Here is a 9,804-nt window from a genome sequence, read left to right as displayed (position 1 = left end):
CACGTACTTATTTGTACATAAATGAATCAAAGAAAATATACTAACTTGATATTATGCGACTTAACGAGTGTTTAAGTCTATGGTTCGTGTATTTTTCAAATTTATAAAAAAAACAATTCACTTGTAAATACTTGTAAGTGATATAGATATTGATTCGATGGAAACGGGTATCAGTCAAAATATAATTTGGTAGAAAACGTGTTACGCTCGGTGAAATTAACCGTAGTTATAATACGTGGCGATATTTTTATTTAACGAAAAGTTGTTCGACATTTTTTTCTCGACCTACGTACTCACAATATCCACTTCACACAACGTACCTTAAAATACGCACATATCTGAAAACTTATAAACGATACTGTTGAATAAATCATGTACCTAAATTAACTAAATATACGTACATTTAAAATAATTATGTTATATAAAGAAAAAAAAATATTTTTGTAATCTATTACCGTCTTATCATAATTCTAAATACTGTAAAAATAATCATTACAACAATGTTTACAGCTCATAAAATTTAGTGACATTTTCAGACTGCATGTTAGCCTGTGTACTGGGTATTGGGTTATTTTGAATTTTGAAAGCAAATTTAAAGTTTCACAAGTGATAAATACTTCCGTAGACTTTTAACAATTCACATTAATTCGTTCAAATTAAAGCGGTTGAAAGTGGACCGCTTTTAAGGGGTTGAGTATAGGCAATATTTTATATTCATTAGGAATTGCTGTATGTGTGTGTGTATGTAGTAACTGATCATTAGTGTGCGTGAGTACTTCGAATGCTTAATTATTATGTTTTATCAGTAAACAGTTCAACAATAATTTTATTACCGTCATAGCGCGCATTGTATTATATCCTTCTCCAGTATTTATTGTAACCACTTCTATATTTATGCACACCGATGATGAATTATTACATTCAGTTGTTATGACTTCTAATTTGTTGCACATCATACACTTAAAAATAAATTCGGAATAAGAACCTTTTTTTTTTACAATTATTAAAGTAAGATCATTAAATGAGCAGCCAAAAAGTGGGTGGTTGATTTTCTGAATCGAATCAAATAAATGATGTATATTAATTAACAATACGTCTACCGCCACAAATAAACTTAGTGAAAAGAAATTAGAAAAGTATATTATATGATATGCAGTCTTTTAAAATATTCGAATATAAGTATTTATATAGTATTCTAAATACAATTATTTTATGTATTTTTTTTAGTATTTTGAATACTTTTTAATTGCATTTTTACCAAAATTTAAATACTTGTATTAAAACACCATAAAGTCCGTTTTATTAATTTTAATTTATTATTTTAAAAAAAATTGACATCAATAAAAATAATATTGTTTTCGTTGTAAGCTAATATTATGTTTTTGTATAGTAAAAATAAGTAATAACAATGTTACCACACTAAATACCACATTAGATTTTATATAGTTCCTGTATTGGAATTTTTTAAGAAAACTGAAAATCTAATAATTTTAAAATAGTTCCATATTAATAGTAAGTTAATACCATTTTGTATTTTATTTGTATCATTAAAATTTAATCAATATTAGTTGAAATATATTGCTGTCCATAAGTTTTGTTTACAATGATTATAAAAAAAATCGAGCGTAAGTCAATTAAAACATTTTTACGAGCGTCTAAATTTTCAATTTGTACGAGTCTAAATTCACATCCGCATTACACTCTACAACCGAGGCCCACCCCACCGCTGTCTGTACAACAATGCGAGTTCCCGATTTTTACTTTTGACCACCCAAAGCACCAACTAGATTCACTTTGCTACTAGAAACCACCCTGGGTTTTTAAATTTGAAGCACTTTTACTGCTCCAAAACATGATGATAAACACACACAAAAAAAAAATACACATATATATTGATTGATATTTTATCAGCAGCCGTGTATCATTATTATTATTCTACTGCTATAATATGGGTATGTAATTGATTTCTTATCGTTCGTATAATAGTCGTTGCTAAGATTCTCGGAAATCCGTATAGCGTACCTACGCGCAGTCACACGTCCTATATTTTGTGATTCAAAATTTTTCAACTCCTATACGGCTATGGAAGTCCCAAAAAGCGGAAGAAAAATTCAACTAGTACCAAAAACCCGATTTTAATTTTAAAAACATATTTAAGTTCATTATTCTGTTTTCTATGTTATGTTGTAGGAATTGGGTTCTTGATTTTTTCTATTGTTTAATTATTATAGTACCAAATTAATTTTATTTTTTTCCAAAATTCACTTTTACTTTATTGTTACTAAAAAAACATAAAATAAAAAATTTATTTCCTATATAACACAGGCAAGGAGTAAACAAATCCAAACATTTTTTCAAAATGAAAAATGGACTTCTGGAAGTGTATTTTTTTTTTCTTTTGCTTATTGGTCTGAATGCACGAAAAGCGACCTACTTTCAACCGCCATAAGAAAAGCGTTTATGTAAAACGATAACCAATTTATTGGTTTATAATTCTTGATTAAATTGTTCATGAGACATGTTTGCTTAGACGTGGAACCCTTCTTTTCGTCACGAACATCACCATACGGTCGTAGCATGAAACATATTATTTACATGTCTCAACGGACTTATCTTGGTTGTTTGGACTTGTTTCTCCGCTGTCGAATAAAAATCTGTGTATGCTTATTGTATGTGTATGTGTGTGTGTGTGTGTGTGTATACATTTAGTCCTATGATAAATGTAATTTAACTACAGGATCATGAAAATCGAAATGTAAAATGCCATTGTATTTAAAATTTACATGCCATTAAAAACCGAGTGGGCAACGTCTCTGTCCCATATGTAACTTCGCCTCTGTGTATTACATCGATCATACGCTAATCAACTATTAACAACGTCAAACCTAATAACACTCACATGAAAAATAAAACGAGTCGCACACCATACGTGTCTTTATAACATCGTTAGCTAATCTGCTACACGCCTACGTAAATATAACTAAAATAAACATTAACGAACGGTTTGCGGGCACAATGGTCATTGGTTGTAATCGACACCATATTTTAAATTTAATCATTTCCAATTGTTATTGTGAATAATAGCATTGATTTTATAATATACTTGTAAATAATTAATTGTATATTATTAAGTATTATAAAATATATTATAAAATAAATGATAATAGTCACTTAGAACTGATGGGAGTTGGGCTTTCACAATTTCCCCCCCCCCCCCTCGGACAACTTGAATAAATTTGTTGTACTTAAAAACTATCCGAACATATAGAATTCGATCAACTTACTCCTTCACATATTCTACGTTATTCTCTACGATTCATCAAATCATATTAAAATGTAAAAGTGGGTTGCCGACGAGCTTAATCAGTGACTCGAGTGGGTATGTACTGTTACATACAAATCGTTCGAACAATGCCGGTAATGCTACGCGCATGTCATAAATTATTAAACATTATTATGTTCAATAAATTATGGTGACTTACGTGTACGTATTTACTTATGCATTTGTGATTCAGACTTCACAGTTTTAGCATCAATTGAATCTTAAAAATGTCGTACAATCATAAAATATGATTTATGAATCATTACTGTAGCGTGTCATTCTTTTCGTAATAGTAATCTATCAATTTAATTAAAATAATTAAAATGTATAGTTACATTGCCAGGTATTTTTTCAAATCTAATAAGAAAAATCATAATCTACTATTTCCATATAACAAATATATATATAAGAATCTGAGATGAAGAAGACTTTGGTGCTCTAGCCCTCCCTGTCCCATCCTCTCAACAGTCCTGGTTGTACTTATATTTAAATCATATTAATTGTTTTATTAACAAATGATTCTATGCATATAGTATAATATAATAATTACAGTAAAACTCGATTAAAACGCTCTTTTAAAGACCTGTAAAAAATATGCTCACTAAAGCGTCTTAAGCAAAAAAAACGTCTTACTGGGAATTAAAAAAAAAAATAAAGCGTTAGAAATATCGAGTTTATTTCATCATAAAATTATGTCAAGCTTCAGTCAAGTCATGTGATTACACAACTAACATATGCAACCACATTAAAATAAATCATCCTTCAATTAACCTAAGCAAGGATGTTGTTAGTAAGGTTCGTCGGATATCTCACTCAATGGCATCAACTAGTTCCACAGAACCACAACTAAATGAACTAGAAGATGTTGACTATCCTGATGTAATGACAGATGACAATGATTTTGCTGAGTTAGCTAGGACCATTGTAATTAGGTAAGATACTAAGATGCAATATTACTAATAATGTGCTTAAAACATTAACCAATTTCTTTTTTTTATTTTTTTTTATATAGGCTCAATAAACACAAGGAACACTTAATTTTGTTGCAATATCTTCGACTTCTTCAGGTATTATGGACAATGATTCAATGGTATCAATCAGTAACAGTAGATCTGCATCTGTTCGATCAGTACAAACCACATCCTCATCAATTACTCCACAGTCAGCGAGTTTAAGACTGACTAGGCAGAGCACAATATCTGAGTCCATTTTGAACATCAAATCTTATGATAGTAAGAGTACATTTTTTAATTCATAACTATAAAGTTATAATAATTTGTCTAAATTGTTGTAGAAGGAGGATATAAAACACGAGCCATCACGGATGCACTTGTCTATATGGTAGCGAAAAAATAATCTGACGTTATCAATAACAGAAAAACAAGGATTGCAATTCTTCATGCAGAAAGCAGTTCCTATGTATAAGGTTCCATGTAGGAAAACTTTAACTAATTAGGTCAAAAGTAAATATGAAGTTTTATCCACATTAATTTAATTCAAACTAAATCTTGTTGATCAGTTAACCTTAACATCGGATATTTGGACTGACACACTAAATACAAGAAGTTTTTTTGGGCATGACTGTACATTTTTTAAGTTTGAATAAAGTTGCTCTTGACAGTGTCACAATTGGTGTATTGGAGTTGTCTGCCAGCCATACAGCTGAGAATATTTTCACTTGGTTCGAACATCTTGTTCAGTGGGTTATTAAAAAAAAAACCAGATTTTCACCGTCGTCACCGATAATGGGTCAAATATATAATCTGCCGTAAACGAAACTTTTACCCCTGAAAAGCATTTGCAATGTTTTGCCCACACTCTCAATTTGTTTTTAAAAAGAGCACTGGGAAATCTTACTGATGTATATCATGTTATAAACAAAATTAAATGTATCGTAACTTTTTTCAAGCAATCAGTAGCGGCTTCCGACGAACTTAGGAAATTATGTGATTTCAAACTGAAACAATTTGTACCAACACGTTGGAACTCAATTTATTTTATGATAGACAGATTCATTTTATGTTCAAACCTCATAGCTTCTATATTAATAAATATTCGCCGGGGCTCCGAAATGTTGACAACTGATGAGATTAATATAGCTAATTAATATGGCTAAGAAAATGTTGTTAGTGTTAAGGCCGATAGAAGTGGGAACAAGTGAATTATACGGTCAGAAATATATTACTGGGAGCACATTTATACCATTAATTAACTACCTTATTAAAAAAAACTGAGGGTATTGATTTAACTCATCCAACAGCTTTAACCTTAAAGAGGGCTATGTTAGAAAATTTGGATGAAAAGTTCGGTAGGATGGAGGAGAGAAGTCTGCTTAGTATTTCAACTATATTAGATCCTAAGTTCAAAACTATTCATTTGAATAATCCAATTAGCCAGTTCAAGAGCTATTAAATTTATTAAAAATCTAATTAATGAAATTAAAAGTAACTGTGATAAACCTAGCTCCTCAAACCAAAGTTCTAGTGATGATGATGGTAAACGTAGTGATAGTTTGTGATTAATTCACAAAGAGTTGGTTACAAAAAAAAGCTGCATCTCAAAGTTCAGAACAGTCTGAATAGCGAATTCCAACCGAGCTTAAACATTATTTAAGCCAGCTCACAATACCGTAAGGTGATGACATATTAAAATATTGGGATGTAAATGACAACATGTTCCCTCACTTAAAACAAATTGTACAACCATATTTGTCTTTAGTTGTAACTGTTGTCCCTTCGGAAAGATTGTATTCTAAAGCGGGAAATATAATAACCAAAAAAAGAAACCGATTAAAGGGGGAGAAGTTTCAACAGCTTTTATTTCTGAGTTCCCTAAATTTTGAAAACTGGCACATTGAATAAATGTAATTTATCTGTACAGCCTTTTGTATATCTTTATATTATTTGTAAATATGTACAAAACATTTAATGAATCAACAGTAAACTAATGGTACCTTAAACAATATTAACTTAATATTATTAAGTGGTCCATGATTGGTCCTTAAAATTTAATAATTATTGTAAAACAATATGTGAATGTACCTATGATATAATAAATAAAAAAAATACAGTGTTTTCCATAATCATTGTTGTGTTATTTATCTACCTTCATTAAATACTTTAATCCTAACTTAGTTAATTGAAACTTATATTTCAACATTATATATTTGTATCGTATCAGATTCTTATTATTAATATATTTTACATTATGTACTTTAGTACTATTTTATGTTACTGCTGGTACACACTACATAACATCAAGAATGTTACTTCAATGAGGAGAAAAATATATTTATGACAGTATAATGTAAACGTTTAAAAAATATTAAGTTTCAAAATTCAAATTAAATTTCAAATTTATACAAGTACAAAATTGATGCGTGAAAACTTAATACGTTAAGTTAATAATTACTTACTTAGTAAAATAATTAAATCGATTTATGATTTTATTAACAAGTGTTTAATTACCAAATAATAAAAATTTGTTTTTAAGAATTGATTTTCCAAAAAATCGATTTTTTGGGCAACAATTTTTTTTTTTTTAATCGATTTTTTCATACCGATTTAAATCGATTCACCGACATGAATCCGCCTATCACTAGTGTAAATCTGGCTTAACATTTTTATTGTATTTTTCTTTTAAAATTTATGAAATTATTTTCAAAGAACACTGTTAACACATAAACTGCCACGTAGTAAAAATTAAGGTATTAGATACCTACTTATTCATTTTATATAAAAACCGTAAAAAATAATATTTTTGTCGAACTACTTTGAAATATTTACTACACTTAGTAGATACACCTAGTACATGCTTTTGTATTCTTGATTTAGGTGTGTTCGGGCCGGGGAAGTCATATAATGGGTTAGGTTTGGTTTAATAATTATATGGTATATTTTTAATATCACTGGGGTGATCCGGTACGGCTTTTGTTCTTTTGATTTGGATTAAAAATTGTATTTTTTTTTTTCAATTTATTTCTAATTATTTATAAATAGCATATTATGTTCGTGTTCCCTTAATTACTTTATAAAATACGGTCATTTCACTCTTCATGTATTATTGGTTATTAATATTATTTCTCCCCAGGTAGGAAATTATAAAAATAAACGTTGTTTACTGTTGAACATACAATATAATAGGATTACAAATAATACTGCGAAATGTGAATGTCTAAAATTGTTTTATTTTATATTGTTCGTTCATCGAAGAAAAATCGCTGTGTCGGTATTCGATTGATCCACGAACATAAAAGCAAAAGTATTTAGTAATTACTACAAAATTGTTATTTTAATTATTGGTTATTAGGCTAATTATTTAAGAAATCTATCTAGTACCTACTACCTATGTCCATGTAATGCACATCGCCTAATCGTCATAACATTAATTTAATTTTTAATTAGATAGTTAATATTATAATTAGATCAAGGGCCAAGGACTTTTATGTATTTTCATATTTGTCATGAATTGGATTTACAAATAAAAACGGACCTGGTCCGAGTTTTCATTATCAAATAAAAAAGTTCTTGGTCCAGGTTGGTTTTTTTTTTAATGTAAAATTCGAATTGATCTCATCCGGGCTTTTAAAAAAAAAATGTGAGCTTGGTTGAAATTGGCCTGGGTTGAAAAATATATTTTAGGAGTTGATCTGGTCCGGTTAAACAAATTGTCTTAAATATTTGGTCTGGTCCGATCCTATTTTTATAGGACCGGGCTGTTCTCCAACACCTAGTATAATAGTAAAAAAAAAAAAAATGTAAGATTTTTAAAATATATAACAGTTAAAGTTATATTTTTAACTGAGTTATAGAAAGTAGATTTATATTATTTGTAAGTCGAATATAGTAGGTAATCTCATATTATATAAATATAATAAATAATAATAATAAATATAATTGTAGTTCATGATAACAACTAGAAAAAAAAAACAATTGTATACAACTGGAGTAGCAATCGGTCAACAATATACATATACAATCAGTGGCGTAACTGGGAAAAAAATCTAGGGGAGGCAATATAATATATTTATTATTACCAAAACCCTAACACCCCTCCCCTCACCAGTTAAAAAATATTTTTATTGTATGTATTTTATACAGTATATCTAATAGTTTGATTTTACATAAGACTTTTAACTCATTTTATGGTTTAGATAAACATAAATTATAGGTAGCAGGTACTAGGTACCAATATTGTTAAATAATACCCATAAGAGTACATAAATAAAAGGTGCTATTTGTACTGTTGGATTATCTGTTAGGGGCAAAATAATACCTTTATCTCTCAAAAAAGTCAGGGGGGGCACTTGTCCCCCTTGTCCCCCCACAATTACGCCACTGTATACAATTACTGGGTCTTGCAAATGATTTAAATATACTAGGAAACTCCTTAGAGGAGACAAAAAAAAACAGCCCTATATATAATTAATGTAAAAAAACAAAAATATAATTCAACAAAATAGTTAAACACATACAAATTTAAATAACCAATAAATAAAACAAAATATAAAATCTTAAATAAATTATAACCGATCTTCTTTTTCCAGTGAGTTCATAAAAACTGGTTCAGACGTACGTTTACGCAGCAGTTTTTTTTTTTGTTTTTGAAAGTGTTGCACCGGGTTAAGTGTCCAGACGAAATTGCAACTATCCCGATTTTCTATCTTATCTCGAGTGTTCCGTTTCCAGGACGTTCCATTGCCGGACAACACTTGCACAGTCTTCCAACGCCGACAAAAAGTTTTACCGATTTTGGTGTTCGTTGCACGTGTCTTTACCATGATTTACACGGGCGCAACCATACGAAAACCAGATCGTTCGTTTTTTTTTGTTACCATTTTTTCTATTATTGGTCTATTGTGTATGTGTGTGTCACTATAATATTGTTATTCCTCGTTGCTCATTTTTACTATATTATTATCATGTATTTTGACATATAGTATATGTACTAAGTTAAGTCACGTATTGTTTTTGTGTTCGTCATCCCGTTCCCGAAGATTTGATTGCGATAGCGACGGGTGACGCGATTAAAAAAAAATCACAATTAAATGTACGCCGTCCATTCGATACTCTTGGCAAATGTTAAGCGGTTAGGGTTAGCTAAAAAATCAAAGAACTAAAATGAAAATAATTAAGTTCTAAAATAATAAAAATGTGTAAAGGCATCTTCTACTTTTTCTGAGGGTAAATATGGCAAACCAAAAAAACTTTTAAGCCAATTCTCAATATTGAAATTGTTTTTTATTATACTCGAGTAAGAGTAGAGAGTAAGAGGCCTCTTTCACACAGTCCGTTTTTTTTAACGGCAACGGAATCGGATCGGATGAAAATAGAAAACGGACAATACTTTCACACAATCCGTTTCTATAAGGCCGTTTGCACACAGTCCGATAAAATCGGACGATATTATCGGTGATGGTGTCGGATACACCAATAATACGTTATTTTAAATCAATCGTTTACACACTAGTTCCGATCCGATAA

Source organism: Sipha flava, unplaced genomic scaffold (genome assembly GCF_003268045.1).
Source record: "Sipha flava isolate LNK unplaced genomic scaffold, YSA_version1 66_pilon_pilon, whole genome shotgun sequence".
Lineage (NCBI taxonomy): Eukaryota > Metazoa > Arthropoda > Insecta > Hemiptera > Aphididae > Sipha > Sipha flava.
This window is presented reverse-complemented; position numbering follows the sequence as displayed.